General features: G+C 33.8%; 1 protein-coding gene across 1 annotated transcript in view; it reads right to left on the bottom strand.

The window, feature by feature from the left end:
* Window positions 1-17,500, bottom strand: part of LOC145247789 (uncharacterized) — a 372,873-nt gene that overhangs the window by 180,106 nt on the left and 175,267 nt on the right. The window lies entirely within an intron of this gene.

The raw sequence follows: 17,500 nt of genomic DNA, 5'->3' as shown, positions 1-17,500 counted from the left end.
ATTTGCATTGTACCACATTTCACAACTTTCCTTCAACAAACCTGGACTTCCTTTGAAATATATTTTTAATCTATACATCTATATGCATTATCTTAAACTTTCATACAAATATGACTTCTTTTATAATTCTTAGTTTTCAATTTAAGTGTTAAACAGCAGAAATTTATAGCTTGTCTATAAATTTAATTTTACTACTTTCCTCTGAGGATAAGAAACTCACCCACCCCAAAACGGCCCTACAAAAAAAAAAAATTATTTTATGTGTACCAATCTTTAATTTTCTATTTTTGAGAGATTATCAAGACCTTTTTGTATTTTTTATTCCTGTTGACAAAATTTAATTTCATATTCTTGACCAATTACCTAAACTTCAAAGCTGTGACTTATGTTGACACTATTTTTAGAAGTGATTAAATGCTTTCAAATAAGCAAAAACACAAAAATTTTATGCAGGTAGGTTTCAACGAAAATTTTATTGACTACAGAAACACTTATTTGTTATATATTTGGGGGGGGGGGTCACTTTGACTTGCTGTGAAGTATTTTATTATTTAGAAGATGTGCTAGAGTTATTTTTAGGAAAAAATGCGTGCAGAATACCGAGAAGAAAAACGATGGCCGACTTGAAAGATGCTGTCATCGATGCCTCTGTTTTCGCTCAGTCTAAAGAGTTAACAAATGCTTTCTTTAGAATCAGCCAGTACCGTCCCAAATCAACACTAATCGCCAGTAACCAACAGTGCTGACAATCACAGACCGTGGTTTCTATTAGCTGCCACTGGAAAACAATACCTGACAGTGGATTGGTTGGTTGGTTGTTTTTGTTTTACGGCATATCAACCCTTTTCAGGTTATTTAATGCCGAATCCAAAGATTTTGAAGAAAATTTTTTTAATAGAATATATTTGTTGTTTTCAAGTCGGTTTATATTTAACTCATAGTAGGGACCCTAACAGGTACTACCATTCTGGGTCAGAGTGGACCTGAGAGCAATGGCAATTAAAGGGTGGCCCCGCACTCCCCAAAGCCCGCAAGCTGGGGCCTCACCACTGGATATAGTTTAAGGTCATATCCAGGACCCTGACAGTGGAAGCCAGATTATTTAATTTGGGCCACAGCCGCCAGTGTCTGCTATTTTTCAGGGGCGGCAGTGGCCACCAACAATGACCGTAGTTTAATTTGTTTTCAAGGGGTGGGGAGTCCTAAAACGATTCTGTTCTGGATCTGTCATGCTTCCATTGGGCAATGATGGTTAACGGGTCCTGCTGGGATAAAAATAATTTTATAAAATCAAACAGTAGATTCCATAAAGTGCAATGTAGACTACAATATATTGTGGACTAAGTCACTGTGGGGAGGCATATAAAGCTTCCTCCCGGTGCACCACAGAGGAGACAATTCAATTGAAAAATGGGCAATTTCAGATTTTGATCACAATAAAAGTATTGAAAATGTGGAACATTTGTTGATCTTCATTCAATTCTGGGCAACGTCAGTTCCCCTTGGTAGCATAGTAGTAACGTTCATGTGTGTGTACAACTCTCCTACAGCCCACACCACTGGACCGATCATGACCAAACCTGAAACGATGATGGCCTATGACCTAAAGATGGTGCACACTATTTTTCAAGGTCAAAGGTTAAGGTGTTATTTAGTACAGCTCTTCATAAACTCTCCCACTTAGGGATGGTGCACACTAAGTTGAAGTTTGCCACCATACTGGGGTCTGCCATCATGGCACCGCCAACTTCTTATTAAATTTGAATCAGATCACCCTCTTCTATCCCCTCAACCAATCTTGATAAAATTTGGCATGATAGTGGTCCCTAACATAGGCCAAAATTTATTGCACTGTATCTCTTAACTTTGACCTTCCAAAATAACACTGAAACAATGTAATGGATCATTAAGGATTCTTTTTTCTTGAGATGCATATAATTCCTTTGAAAAATTTAAGATGAATGAAACAAATGAGGAAAGAAGACGTACACAAGATCAGTTGAGAGGAGCAAGACAAAGAGTAAATGAAACAGATGAGGAAACAAAACGTAAACGAGATGAGAGAAGCTTAAAGATGAGAGAATGAATCAGAAATCAAATGAACCTTTTGTCTATTTCAAGGGCGTGAGCAAGAGGCTGCAAGGAGAGAGAGTATGACCTTGCCTTAGCAAATGACAGACAAAGAGGCAGCTAGACAATGAATGACTGCTTTGAGGCGACAAGAAATAGAAATTTGCAATAGAAAAGGATTGCTCTACAGCAAAAATGACTCTCACTACAGCTGAGGAAAAATGGACAAAGTATGTCAGCATTGCTCAGCTGTGAAATTTAAAGGAGATAACTCGAGTTGTTGTTCTTCTGGCAAAGTTGTACTTGGTAACTTTCCACCACTGCTTCAGTTGCTGCAAGATTTGTTCTCAGGTAAAAGTCACATTTCTAAAGAGTTCCTGCAAAATCTATGCAGTTACAACAACCGTTTTGTAATGACTTCATTTGGTCACAAAAATGCAGTAGTACATGGGTGAAATCCTTCTTTTAGAATTCGAGACCAGATTTGCAAAAAAGATTGGGTGTCTTTTGCACCTGAAGATGGAGCAGCAAAGTTTACTTCTTGGAGAGTCTGAAAGAGGAACTACATAGTCGGGATGTGACTGAAGACATTCTCCGAAGGCTGACTGAATTTTTACACAAGAACAACAGCCTAATTTGTCAACTAAAAACAACAAAAGAGAACATTGAAGAAAAAAACTTGGAAGAACACAAAATTGTTATAATGGTAAACCGAAGGCGGAAAGTAGAGCAGCCGTGGTGATTTAATGCTTTCATTTCATATGCTGTTGTTGGAGCATTGAATCAGCATAGGTGCTCTCCTTGCTCACCAATATTAATGGAGAACGAGCCTATAGCAAACCGAGATACTGTCTTGCGTTAAAAAAAAAAATACATTGGAAAGGATCTTCAAACTACATCCTCTTGACGATACTTTAATGTACCCGTTAATGTACACCTATGGTTCTTCATCTTACGACATCTACATGAAGGCATTAAAAGAGTGAAAAGTGACCCAACACCAGTTTTATTCCTACTATTTGACTCAGCCTGGAAACTATTTTCTCCAATACTGAAGGTTGTTTCAACAATGTGTACTGCACGATTGAAACACAACATTTACAGTTCCAGGGGTGGGAGCAACAAACCTTGAGAGACGACAGTTATGGCAACTTGAGGGATTCAATTCTTAGGAAGGATGGGAATCCAGAACAGATTGGTGAACAAGTGGTTCTTTCAGCAACTTATACAGGAGGCCCTTGATACATGTTTGAGTGCCAAAGTGATACCGTGGCTTATCTTTGGTGAATGGGTCAAGTTGACCTCTTCATCACTTTCACAATAAATCCAAAGTGAACAGAAATTTAAAAAAATTTTCTTAAAGGACAGGAACCCCAGGATCTTCCAGATATTATTGCCAGGGTATTCAGATAAGAAGCTAAAAATGTTAATGGAATGGATTTAAAAGGGGGATTTGGCAGGTTTGAAGACTTTCCTGTACAGCATCGAATAGCAAAAGAGAGGACTGTCACATGCACACATCCTCACCTAGCAGGCCCAGAGGACAAAGTTCAACCAGAACAAATGGATCCCTAACAAAGAGGAAGGCTGATGGCACATAGGATGAACCTTGTAGGCCATTGAATCTAAGTTGCTCATGTATGATCGATAACAAATGCTAAAGAATTTCTTCAGTATTGTACTGAGCAAAGTCAGGACTCTTATCCCAAGTACAGGCGAAGGAAACCAGAAGATAGAGGCCAGACTAGTACAATAAGGATGAAGAAAAATGGTCGGTATGTTCAAGAAATCAAAAACTAGTGGATTGTTTCCTACAATGGGGGTCTTCCTTCAGCAGTTCAATGCTCATATTAATGTAGAAATTTGTACCCGAGTGTACAGTAAAGTCCCACGCAAAGCACTAGTGTACATGTATATATATATATATATATATATATATATATATATATATATATATATATATAGTAAGTTATGAAAATATATATGTCAATTAAGCTACACAGAATATTCTGCGTTTCATTCTCGTGAAAATTCGCCAGGCTTGTGCCTCACAAGAATGAAATGCAGAATATTCTGTGTAGCTTAATTGCTATATATATTTCCATAACTTACTACCTTGCTCTTCGTATGTATCGAGCACTGTTGAAGTACTGAAAATTTATGCATAAAATTATATCTTTGTATATTTATGTAATTAAATGATATATATATATATATATATATATACATACACACACACACACACCATTTCAACAAATATTTTATATTAATTTGATCATTCCTCGATACCTTTAGCTTCATACAAATACTAGGGACTTTACTCACAAGGCTGAAGAGACCAAGTGAATAATCTTTATACAAAAATATATAAAAAAAAAAAAACTACATAATTTAATTTTTTTCTATTATCCTTTAACATTTTGCTTTTAAAATAGGAGTTTATTTCTGTCTGTATTCCTATTATATGTCTATGATAAGGATCGTTTTCGATCATTTTTTTCTTTCTTTTTTTTATGCATAAGAAATATAGATGACTGAAGAGAAGAGAGTAAGAATTAGAATAAAAAAATTAGTAATCAATAATTCAATCGAATATGAAAATTGTTTACAATTTGATCAGAAGTTATGTCATTGATAAACTGCTACGTCAGATACGTAAAAGAAAATAATTAAAAACGAGTAAAACTGAAGAAAAAATTATCAATGTAATAATCTTGAAGTATGTTTTAGCAAATTTTTTCTTTTAATTGAAACACAGTAAACAAAAATGAAAAGCACAAAAATAAATTATAATGTGAATGTTTTTTTATGCAAAATTAGGGTTAAATATTTCCCTTTGAAAAATTGAGAGTGAAAATGAAATATTTATAAATATTTATATTAATGACTGGAGATTTCTTATACACTGATGAAGCCTCCTCATGAACATTGATGATATTTGTAATACATGAAAATGTTAAAATGAACAGAAAGAATTTGTCGTAAATAATTTTTTTTGAATGAAATGTTTTTCTCTGAATAACAAAGGTTTATATGATGGTAAATTAAGAGCTCTAGTTATACACTATTGAGCTACAACATAAATCTTTGTGTTAATCAACACACACACACGTTATGAAATAAGATGATATACTTATTTCAGGAATAATGTACTTAACCAGAAACTATAAATATAGTTACATGACACATTATTAGGTAGCGATTTGTGGCAGTTATGGTCCTAGAATCATGGTATATACCTTTGTTAATACACTTTAACTATACCATTCCATTTTTCTTGATTATTACCAGCCTGTAAGGTTATGACAGTGTGTGTGTGTGTGTGTGTGTGTGTGTGTGTGTGTGTGTGTGTGTGTGTGTGTGACCTTGTTTGAAATGTGTTTCTTCTCACTTCAATTAGAGCCACATTTTCTTTTTTTCATGTGAACATTTCAGTCCAGATGAGATTGCCAGTGATAAAAAAAATAACAAAAAAAACTTGTTTTTCAATCACAGGAAAAATTTTGTAGATATGAAACCATTAGAGAGTGAAAACAGGAAGACCATTATTGGAATGGAGATGGGGGATCAGGTTCAAATTTCAATCACTTGATAGGCTCACCATGATAAGCAAGCAACAATGAATTCTTATTCACCATCAAACTGAAGAACCAATGTTCTGATGGCAGAGAGACTTCAATCTGCCCCCCCCCTACACAACCATCATCTAGTGATTCTTATCTTTTTCATCATCTATGCTTAATGGATAGGGGAGGTGGTGGGGGCATCATATATATATGAATATGTTTATAAAAATGATTTAAATGGAAAAATATTAAATTGATGAGGAAAACATTAAAATCTTGAATAATGTAATTACACACATAATTATTAACAGATGTGTTCAGCTGAGAAATGTTGAAATTACTTGCCCTTCCTCATCCACCCAGCAGATTAGGAGACTTATTTACTGTCTCCATTGACCAACTGTATTTTCACACTTTCAGTCAGCTTTATTCTGATATCATAAATGCTACCATTTCAAATCTTCCCACCACCACCACACATGGTTTAACTGTTGCAACACAAAGAGATGATAAACATTTCAAATACTCTAAAGAAACAAAGTTGGGAAATATTTAATAATGTCGAATATCTATTATTAATTCAAAATATCTGAATTTCACAAAGAGCTTCTATCATATTTTTACTCCTGCATAAAACTAACTTAATATAGCCCACATTATGACTCCTTACACCTAACATCTGTGTTGCAAAATTTATAATGATCGGTTCATTAGTTTATAAATGAATCCTGTACATATATAAACATACATACATATTTAACTTAACATAAATTTCTTCTGTTATTTTTCTCGCATTGTTCCCAACGCAGGACATTTGAAATATGAAATAATGAAAGCAACAACATCCATTATTTTCAAAATACAATAACGTCTGTGTATGTGTGTGTGAGTGTGTGTGTGTGTATGTGTGTGTATGTGTGTATGTGTGAGTGTGTGTGAGTGAAACTAAATGAGGGGTGAGGGGGTAGTACAGTTCCACCCCACCTATGAAGGAGCCACCATTGATATATTTTGACGTTTTAAAGTACTATTTTTGTTTATGGATCAGCAAAAGAGTCTCTAGACTTTAATCCTTTTTTTATTATTGCTTTTCACAACGAAATGTTATCTTGCACTCATCTTGAGGGCAGATCAACCAAAAGAATTTGATAAATCAAAAAATGTAATCAAATTCAATGCGTACACATGCGTGCGTGTGTGTGTGTGTGTGTGTGTGGTGTATAAGTGATTATGCAGTCACGTTTTTGTGTATAAATGTCTGTGTGGCTGCATGAAAGTGCACGCACGTTCATATCTCCATACAAATGTGTACATGCATATAAGACGAAGTTGACTAGACGCTTTTTTTCCCCAAAATCAACTCATAAAATGAGATATTAATGATAACTGATATCAAATTTTAAATTCTTCGATTTTACCATCATCTGTGTTATTTGCATAGAAAATTCATAAAAAAAAACCCAAAACAAATAGACTTTTCTCAATATTTTGTTATATTAAATCAACATTTGAACTTCTATAAAGAATTCCTTTGTTACTAAGAAAAAGGGAAATTTTATTAAATTCTTTATTATCAAAATTTTCTGTCAAAAATGTTGATAATAAAGAATATATGCCTGTATATCTTAATCAATAATTAAACCATAATCCATCAGAATCAGCTTTTTACATAAAGGGTTTTGAAACCTAACTCATGTACAAATCAGTGTACTTAATATTTTATAAAGTTACAGATCGAATGTACACATCAATTATATATTATTTTTAAGGTAGTTTAAATTCAAAAACAGGAAATTTATTTTAAAACCTATTTCTAAAATAATTTCATTTAAATTTAAAATTGTTACATCATGAAGGAAGATATTTTAAAATGATTTTTAAAAATAAACTTGATAAAAGAAAAATATATAAACTATTATTAAAACTCTTATTAAAAACAATGGCAAAAGTTAATTTATTATTTAGCAGGCTTGGTTAATTTCTTATTTCCTCTAAAATAAAAGCTATAGACTTTGTATTAAAAAAGGTCAATACCCGACCCAAACCACAGAATAACTTAGGAAACTGAGATAAAAGATCCTTGTATAAAACTGTGAAGAGAAATGTTGGAGTGTCGGTGGGGGATAGAGAGGGGATGAATTTCCTACTTGAAAAACAAGAAGAGTTTAAATTTGATATGGAAAAAAAGTCCCAATAACGAGAAGATAGTGCGACATATGATACAAATGAAAGAAAATGTTTTAATTACACCAACATATGTGGATGGGAGGAAGGGAAATGGGAAAAAGAAAGGAAATGTATGCTTAAGTATGTTTGTATAGTTAAACTTTATAACAAAGAACAAAGATGAATTGGCTTTTTAAAATATTTCTTTGTTTAAAATTTATTTTTAAAACTAACAAAGATTTTTTAACATCAGATATTTTTTATTCATTTTTTTAAATTTCAGTTTAATCCATTTCTTTTGTTGTTTTATTATATTTTTTCAAAGAACTATTTTTGATAGAAAGTTTTTTTGTTTTCAAGTATTTTTTTTTACAGATTTTTAGAATTTAAATAAAAAGAAAATTGCAAACATTTTTCCATGAAAGTCGAATATGTGAATATGTTTTATTGATCTTTAATTTGTTGTAATTATTAATGTTTTATTCATCTTTAATTTGTTATAATATTTAATGTTTTATTCATCTTTAATTTGTTACAATATTTAATGTTTTATACATCTTTAATTTGTAATTTTTAATGTTTTATTCATGTTTAATTTGTAATTTTTAATGTTTTATTCATCTTTAATTTGTTATAATATTTAATGTTTTATTCATGTTTAATTTGTAATTTTTAATGTTTTATTCATGTTTAATTTGTTATAATTTTTAATGTTTTATTCATGTTTAATTTTTTGTAATTTTTAATGTTTTATTCATGTTTAATTTTTTGTAATTTTTAATGTTTTATTCATGTTTAATTTGTTGTAATTTTTAATGTTTTATTCATGTTTAATTTGTAATATTTAATGTTTTATTCATGTTTAATTTGTCATAATTTTTATTGTTTTATTCATGTTTAATTTGTCATAATATTTAATGTTTTATTCATGTTTAATTTGTTATAATATTTAATGTTTTATTCATGTTTAATTTGTTATAATATTTAATGTTTTATTCATCTTTAATTTGTTATTATTTTTGATGTTTTATTCATGTTTAATTTGTTATAATATTTAATGTTTTATTCATCTTTAATTTGTTATTATTTTTGATGTTTTATTCATTTTTAATTTGTTATAATTTTTAATGTTTTATTCATGTTTAATTTGTTATAATTTTTAATGTTTTATTCATATTTAATTTGTTATAATATTTAATTTGTTATAATATGGTTTACAGAAATATTTTCTTTGTTCAAAGAAATGTCCTTGTTTTCTTTAAACGAATATTCTTTTTCAAAAACAATTTAAAATATATACCTATCTTACATTCTAAAAAAGCAAATTTAAATGAAAATCTAATCAATTTTTAAACATTTTGCAAAAGACTTTTAGCTGATTTTAAAAACCGATTCTAATCAAATATTAGTGTATATGTGTGTGTGTGTGTGTGTGTGTGTGTGTGTGTGTGTGTGTGTGTGTGTGTGTGTGCATGTGCACGCGCTTGTGGATTAAGTAAAGATAAACCAATATACAAGAGTTTCCTCTTCAAATAAAAACGATTACAGTTTCCTGCTGGTGCTGACCGAATTTCTTTGCCTCATTTTGAGTTTCTTGAAATAATTATTTTGCTGCAACAAGAAATTCACTTACTACAATAAGTGAATTTCTTGTTGCAGTAAAATAATTATTACAAGAAACTCAAAATCAATAATTTCAATGCATCTATTGCAATTTTGAAGAATATTCCAGATTGCCAATACGAACACCAAACCTTACTTAAATAGAACATAGCAGTTATGTGCAAATATGCAATTGTGCAGAGTGTAGTATATGCACATTATTTTCATATACCTGATAAAAGTTGTGTTGTTTACTCCTCATGAAGGAGAAGGGGCAGTCATTTTTTCTCTCAGACCGTAGCATGGAAAGAGGAAATAACTATTTAGATTCAAAATACATATTTCATCAAATTTATTACAGTATAATCTCCTTTGTTTGTGATTTCATATTCATGGATTAGGCTCTTAACCTTATTGCATCGTATGCTGGTATACCGGGTTACCGTCATGAGGTCATAAAAACGAATGCTTGGTAAACAGCTTTGGCAATTTAGCAGTTTTCCTGCTATGAGGGGCGTGAAATAAGTAATGCCCCTGACCCACTTCCAGTTGTCTGATCTAGCTGAAATTTTGCATGTGCAATGATTTATATCTCTACGGGTTATGTGGCAAATTACAGCTCTGAACTAATTGTGGTTTCTGTTTTACAGGTGTTTGAACTGAGTCAGGTGTGAAATGGAGCCTACTGAATGTCGAGCAGTGATCCGGTTTGAAAGGACGCACACAGATGGATTCCCAAGTTGCTCACACCATTCCAAAAGCAAGAACGTATCGAGTGCTCGAGGATGAATTTGGAGATGTGCCAAGAAGACGAGTCAAAATTTTTCAAAAGACTGATTACACAAGATAAAACCTGGGTCCATCACTATGATGCAGAGATCAAAGCCCAGTCAATGCAGTGGAAGCACTTGGATTCACCACCTCCAAAGAAGGCAAAAGTGCAGCCCTCCGCTGGCAAGATCATGCTCACAGTCTTCTGGGACCAGGACGGAGTAGTGATGACAGATTTCCTGGCAAAGGGTATCACAATTACAGGAGTCTATTATGCTTCACTTTTGGGGAATTTAAGGGAAGCTATCAAAATCAAGAGGCGGGACAAGATCAGCAAAGGTACCCTCCTCCTGCAGGACAACACTCCGGTCCACAACTCGCATGTTGCCAGATCAGAAGCACGAGCGTGTGGTTATGAAATCCTTCCCCATCCTCCCTACTTTCCTGACCTTGCACCCTCTGACTTTCACCTCTTTCCAGCCATGAAGTTGTTTTTGAAAGGAAGGCGTTTCCCAGATGATGCAGCCTTGATTTCTGAAGTCACGTTGTGGTTGGAGGACCAACCTGGGGTGTTCTACAAAAACGGTATCCAGAGCTACATCAAACAATGGGAGAAATGCATAACTCTGGGTGGTTCCTACGTAGAGAAAGACTAATAACTGTGCCAAGTTTCGTTGCTCTACTGCTATGGGAAGTGGGTCAGGGGCATTACTTATTGCACACCCCTTGTAGATCCAGAGATTTTGTTTGCCAATATATAGTACATAGGTTTCTTTTACAATAAAATATTGTGGTAGTACAAAATTCAGGTGTTTGCATTATTACTGAATTTATTGAAGAATTTATTGTTTTTAGAAAATGTTTAGGAAGCATTTAGTACCGTATATAATCTTATACATAAACGTTTTAAAACTGCATCCAATATTTTCGGTTTTCACAGGAAATAAAGAACATAATCCCTGTGAATAGAGAGGGAATACTGTAACCATCTATGGATCCATTTCTTTATTCAGGAGTTGCCTCTATCTGGATATGACAAAGATTTGAACTAATATATAGATATTCAGTGTTTAACATTGGTGAATGAATGCTCAAGCTACACATGTTTCTTCTATTAATGTTAAACAGCAAGTGTATTTATCAATTCAAATCCTTGTCATATGACTAAAAAATACCAAGATATTCCCCCTCGCATATGAAACCACAACGGTCACTGAAGTGTAACCTTTCGATCTCAACAATTAATCTGACAGAAACTGGGCCATTTTAGTGACATTTGTTCTTAGTAGTTCTAAGAGGTCCACCAAAGGGGTGGAATAAGTTTATTGCTTACCGCCTGAAGAAAGAGCTGTTCAGGCAATTTTTAAAGTTTAGAATGCTTCTCCTGTGAGAGTGCAGACTTGATTTTTCTGACCTTCAGACCTTGTGTTACATCTTCGTATGATGGGAAGAAAGTAAATACAGCGATTCATAGCAGTTATGGCCCCAGGATCATGATGTGTACTTCTGTATCATAATTTTCTTAATACTTTTTTGTTAATTACACCACTATGTTTGTCTTGATTATTACCAACCTGCAAGGTTGCAACTGATATCTGTGTAATATTTTTTTATTTTTTACATAGGTATTACCACTGACCAAGGCCCAGAGACCATTCAAGGATAAAAGTTAAGAGTGTATAGTAGTCAATTGGACAATATAATAATCGTTAGTAATGGAAATTTGGTAAATTTGTTAACTTAAATTGAACGGCTCATCAAGAACTTGAACTTGAAAACAATCAGATTGTAGTCAGCTGGAAAGCAGGAAAACGGAAGACAGCTCCACAGGCGTGCAGTTCTAAGAAAGAAGTTTTGTTCATGGAATCTGCGTTTAGGTTTAGACACAGATAAAGAGTGGGCGTAATTATTGATAGTGTTTTCATCTAGATGAGTGTTTCTTGTGAAAGTTTGGCAAGGGGGGGGACCATAGATTGAAGCTCAGTCGAACACTTTCCATGAAAATAACGATACAAACTCGCAACATCTCTTCTGTGAGATAGAGGTTGCAGCGAAGAGAAAAGGACATCTCCTACGAGGCTAGGAACTCTATTTTGAACTCTATCAAGGAAGGACAAATCCTTTCTAGCAGCTCCTGCCCAGATGTGGCAACAGTACTCCATCCTTGGACGTACCTGGCTCTTATATAGATAGAGAATTGCATCAGCAGTGAGATATCTACTGGATTGATAGAAGGCTCCCACCATTTTTCCAGTGGCCTTGGCAACAGATTTGACGTACATGTTCCATTTCAGAACAGGGGTAAAGGTCAAGCTCAGAAGCTTGTCAAAACACGAGGCCTCCTCAAGACAAGAGCCATTCATTTTAATTGATGCCAGATGGGGATCAGAGCATTGATGATGTAAAGATAAATACTTGGTTTTAGATGCATTAAAAGTAACAACCACACCTTTCCCCATTGTACCATGTGCTCAAGATCAGAGGAGAGAGAATCGGAGAGAACTTGGTCGCTGACGGTCTTAGATGGGCTACTATATATGGTAGTGTCATCATCATAAATGTCTACCAATGATGTAAGGATGTGATTTAGAAGATCATTAATGTAGATCAGTAAGAGAGTTGGGCCCAGGATGGATCCCTGAGGGACTCCAGCATTAATACTGTGAGCTTCTGATTTTTGTCCATCAACTACTACTCTTATGAACCTATCAGAGAGAAATGATTTAATAATTGAGAAGACATTTGCAGCTATATCATAGCTGGAGATCTTGTGAAGTAAATCTTTATGCCATACTCTATCAAAAGCCTTCGCTATGTCAAGAGCAATTGCCCTAGAAAGGTTGCCTCCGTCGAGAGATTTGTTAATCCTATGAGATATAACTGTAAGCACATCTGCTGTAAATCTAGCAGAATGGAAACCATATTGTGTGTCACCAAGGAAGTTATTTTTGCTGAGATGGTTGATTACTTCTCTATTTAACACAGATTCCAGCAACTTATGATACACAGGAGACTTATTGGTCTGTACTGAGAGGGAGATGTGCGATCACCTGAATTCTTAAATACAGGGCATACTGATGAGAAGCAATTCTCCTTAAGACAACGTTTAAACAGTTTTCTAAATATGGGCGCTAGTTCTGGTTGAAGTTTTTTGTAGTACTATAATTGGAATACCGTCAGGGCCGGTTGCTTTACTGGAATCAAGGTTTTTGATTAGCCTGGCAACATCACCTACAGATATTTGTATATCACATAGCGTGTTTTCTGATACAGGAGGAAATATTGGTGGTTGGCGGCCTTGGTCGCAAAGGGTAGAATTAGCTGCAAAGTTCTTGCCAAAGAGTTTGGCTTTGTCTGATGCTGACGAGATGACCTCAGGTCCATTGATGATAGTTGGGATCGAGCACACGCTTCTGTTCAGAATTCTGTTTGCTATTTGCCAAAACTGATGAGAACCAAGCCGCTGCTCAGCTACTTTGGACTTGACGGACTCACCATACAACCCTTTTGCGTTCTTTATTACTTTCTTACAATGGTTGCTGGCAGTCCTGAAAGTGGCTTTAGTCTCAATACATCTATTATGTTGGAAGCAATGGAAAAAGTGATTTCTGTGCGCAATGGCAGCAGCACATTCTGGAGAGAACCATGGCTGGCTGTTAGGTTTTTGTTGGAACTTTTTTGAAGGTATGAAACGGTCTATACCTACAATTAATCATTCTGTCAGGTCTGATACTATAGAGGACACACCCTTTTTAAACATGGAACACAGAGACAGATCTGATATAAATGTACAGAATCTATCCCAGTCAGCCATAGTGTATTGATATACTGTACGATGGAGAAGTACATCTGAGGACTTATTACATTTTATTTTTATCTTAACTGATACAACTAAGTGGTCAGAAGATCTAAGTGAAGATAGAATGGAAACTGAACATAGTTCAGGGCAAGTTGTGAGAAAAAGGTCTAGGAGACTCGCATACTGGCCGTCAGTATCGGGCACACGGGTGGGTTTGTGAAAATCTGAGTGAGGTCATAAGCAATGGAGAAATCACGACAGAACCTCCCCTCATCATTGGTCTTGTTTGAGTGGGTTAACCATTCCACATTTTGAACACTGAAGTCTCCACATACGTGAATGTTAGCTGAAGAATAAGCAGATAGGACATGGTCAATTTTCTCAGATATGCTTTTAAAGATAGTAACTCTGCTATTGTGGGGGGGGGGGCGATAGAGAGTAAATACAAATGCAGTAGTTTGAGCAAGTGCAACCCGGAAGCACATATAGGGTAAGTTAGGATCTTCTCTGGAGATGTCCCTACCACATGGAACGCCAGCTTTAATATAGGCACATATTCCATGCCCATGGTAATCTTGGGGTCAGATTTGGAAGTTAAGTTAGAGTATCCTTTAATTACGAACTCATCTAGGGAAATAGCCTGTCCAATGCCAGTTTTGCTTAGAAATAATAGGTCTGGTTTAGTCTTCTGTAATTGGGTTTTAACCTCTGGAAGATTAGAACGTAGACCCCTGATGTTGGAGAAGGAGACATGGTAGTGGGGGTCTATGTTGGAAGTTTGAGATCCGGGTTTAATCGTGTATTTTTTCTTGAAAATTGTCATGGAGTTTTGGGATTTGCTTAAAGCAGGAAAGAGAGGGAAACTAAGAGATAAAAAGAAATGAAGAAATTTTTTTTTTTTTTTTTTTTGTAGCACATAAGGTAAAGCCGTAACAATTACCCACTAATATGGCATCGAGAGGCCCCACCAGACGCTACTGCATTATCCGGAATCCATTCACCAAATAGCAATACAGCAGCCCCAGTACTTTGCACCTGCTGATAGGACAGCCTCTTTAGTGGTTAATCCAAGGTTCGGGTGCCTGACTATTAGGTGGATAACGTCAGCCCAGATAAAACGTTTACCTCCAGCACCCTTACTAGTGACATGGCTACAAGGATAGACATAGAAACAAAAAATTTCCGACATCTCTGCCGACTGTTCACACAAAATACTGCCAACCTAGAATACAGCTTTTTCTTCTCCCTTTGTCAGAAAAATCACTTATTAAAAAATGAGGACTGAGGGACAAATAAAGAGAAGTGAGAGTAACAGGAGCTGCCGATAATGCATCTACAATGCGTTCTCTACTCTACATTAAAAATATATATATATATTATTTTATTAAATATTGTACTATAAAAGTCCAATCGGCATGTTTACGGGACAGTATGGTGATAGATTCCCCTCTCATGAACTGAAAATGAATACAATTGCCTAATCTATTTATGCAATTAACTTGGTAGATATAATAAACAATATTTATGGACGAGAAAAGCTATTATTAAATAAAACAATAAAAAAATAAATATAAATTAAATACTGAAATAAAATGTAATTATTAACATTTGAATCTAAAAAGAGAAAAATTTTAATTAATATAGCAACGACTTATCTCAAAAGATTTCCATCTCCAAAATGCAAACTGGGAAATTAGCTTTAAAAACATAAGCGTTCCAAAGAGATTTTTCTTTTAAATTAACCGTTAAAAAAAAAAAATTGATCGTATTCTGAACTTCGGCTAGTGACGTTTTAAGATAAAAATTAAAATTAATATAGCAACGACTTATCTGAAAAGAGTTCCATCTCCAAAAAGTATTTCACGGTGTTGCATATTATCTGGGGGAATATACGCTTTGTTGTGACTTTGCAGGGCAATAATAATCAAGACGAACACAATGGTATAGATTTAGTTTGCATATACACATTCAACGCATATACACATTCAATGCATATACACATTTAATACATATACACATTTAATGCATATACACATTTAATGCATATACACATTTAATACATATACACATTTAATACATATACACATTGAATGCATATACACATTTAATACATATACACATTGAATGCATATACACATTTAATGCATATACACATTTAATGCATATACACATTTAATGCATATACACATTCAATGCATATACACATTCAATGCATATACACATTGAATGCATATACACATTCAATACATATACACATTCAATGCATATACACATTCAATGCATATACACATTTAATGCATATACACATTTAATGCATATACACATTTAATGCATATACACATTCAATACATATACACATTCAATACATATACACATTCAATACATATACACATTCAATACATATACACATTCAATGCATATACACATTCAATGCATATACACATTCAATGCATATACACATTCAATGCATATACACATTCAATGCATATACACATTCAATGCATATACACATTTAATGCATATAGGCTAAATATTTGCAGAAATCGGAAAAGAACAAATTATTAAAGTAGTTTTATTTTTTAATCATTTTAATCAATACAAATTTTATGCTACCCTATGCTATATGCTACAAACAATTTATGAGAAGACAAATTTCCCATTTTGTATGATTGGTCAGGGTTCCACTAATTCTGATTTATATCAACATCATTTGCATATGACTAAATTAATTTCATCTACTATAGATGACCATTTTTTGACTTATCCATTTTTTTAATTGGTTCTTGCAATTGTAGATTTGTCAGTTCATTTCAAATCCGATGACCATATGGGATCAGAGGACTGAACATGAGTGTATACTGCTGTCCTCTTACTTTTTACTCAACATCAATTTTTATCTTAAATAATTTCTATATAAAATTATAGTTTCTATCTATTTATCTAAATAATCAGCTATTGTTCTATTTGAACATCCATGTTTAAACTTCATTATCACTCTTTCATCGAAAAAACACAAAAAGTATTTTTATCTGCATATTAAATTGTTCAATCATCACAAAGTAGAACATTTTCTGACTGATGTCTTGAGTGAAAGATTTTATTCACATCTCATTGTATTGATGGAATCAAATCTTCCAAGAATCCTATTATAATTATCATTCAATATTCAACGCGTTAACTTCCATGAGTATGCCAAGCAAATGAGTTATTCTACTGTTCTCATCTTGATTGTTATTCGCTCAACATTTCAGTCAGTCTCATCTCTGACCGTCTTCAAGTGCATTTTGTCAAACTTGGAAATTTGCATGGAATTTCAAACAGAACTTTTTGTTCAATCCACAGGGGTAGCATGCTCTTATTCGGTAAGCCATAACTGGGTAGAAGCCCTAAATAATTCACAATTGTATTTTGAATGTTACCTGCACTGACAAGTGAATCTTTAATCTTCAGAAAAGTGTAACTTACAACTGAATTTTACCAAGTACTTTATCCACTATGCTACAGATTCTCGCCGAATTCAACTAGA

The sequence above is a fragment of the Euprymna scolopes genome, chromosome 26 (assembly GCF_053919585.1).
Source record: "Euprymna scolopes isolate OS-2025 chromosome 26, ASM5391958v1, whole genome shotgun sequence".
Taxonomy (NCBI): domain Eukaryota; kingdom Metazoa; phylum Mollusca; class Cephalopoda; order Sepiida; family Sepiolidae; genus Euprymna; species Euprymna scolopes.
The sequence above is the reverse complement of the archived record's forward strand: the minus strand, read 5'-3'. Positions and strand labels throughout refer to the sequence as shown.